The sequence below is a fragment of the Myotis davidii genome, unplaced genomic scaffold (genome assembly GCF_000327345.1).
Source record: "Myotis davidii unplaced genomic scaffold, ASM32734v1 scaffold1847, whole genome shotgun sequence".
Taxonomy (NCBI): Eukaryota; Metazoa; Chordata; class Mammalia; order Chiroptera; family Vespertilionidae; genus Myotis; species Myotis davidii.
Genome location: NW_006298444.1, coordinates 258032 through 258662, shown reverse-complemented (window position 1 = coordinate 258662; position 631 = coordinate 258032). Strand labels below are relative to the sequence as shown.

General features: G+C 39.3%; 1 protein-coding gene across 1 annotated transcript in view; it reads right to left on the bottom strand.

The window, feature by feature from the left end:
- The window catches only part of LOC102762689 (putative P2Y purinoceptor 10), a 25834-nt gene extending 25536 nt beyond the window's left edge, over positions 1-298 (bottom strand). Inside the window, exon 1 of the mRNA XM_006774120.2 lies at positions 224-298. The gene's annotated coding sequence lies outside the window, so the exon portion shown is untranslated. The remainder of the gene's footprint in view (positions 1-223) is intronic.
- Between the last annotated feature and the right edge of the window lie 333 nt (positions 299-631).

Genomic DNA, 631 nt, shown 5'->3' with positions numbered 1-631 from the left:
TCATGCTACTGTTATGGTGGGGACTGGTCGCAATAACTTTAACCTTGTACTCTAGTCTTACTCAAGAGAAATCATCACTCTTGCTGCAAGAAATCTGAAATAAACCAAGGACCATTTTTAATTTGAACAATGGTCCCACATTTGCCCCTGTCCTGCATCTTCATGCCCCCACCAATCTTCCCACACAGAACCACCAATTCCCAGATACTATACTGTAACTTACCCTGGAGACACTCTAGTTTCTTTGCAGGGAGCTGGGGATGAAAAATATAACTCTGGGTAACACGGATCCTGCTGATAACTGACAAATTTGTTGTTGAAAGAGGAAGTTGAGTGAATTTTACATCTCACCACAGAAACCTTATTTGTACAGACCAAAGGTAAGTCCCTTGAGCAGATGACGCTACTAAAGGTTTATTTTATTTCTATTTTATTGGTGCAAAGAAATTCAAAGAGCTGGGAACAAAAGGCTGTGCAAAATTTTAAAAAATATGCATATCAGCTTTCCTCACTGTTCCTCACATTTTATCTTTCTACCACAACCCATATGTCTACTTTTTTTTTACTAGATTCCAGTAGGCTCCATGGCAAGATGGGATTTTGAGGAAAATCTACAGGGAGTTTACCTAAG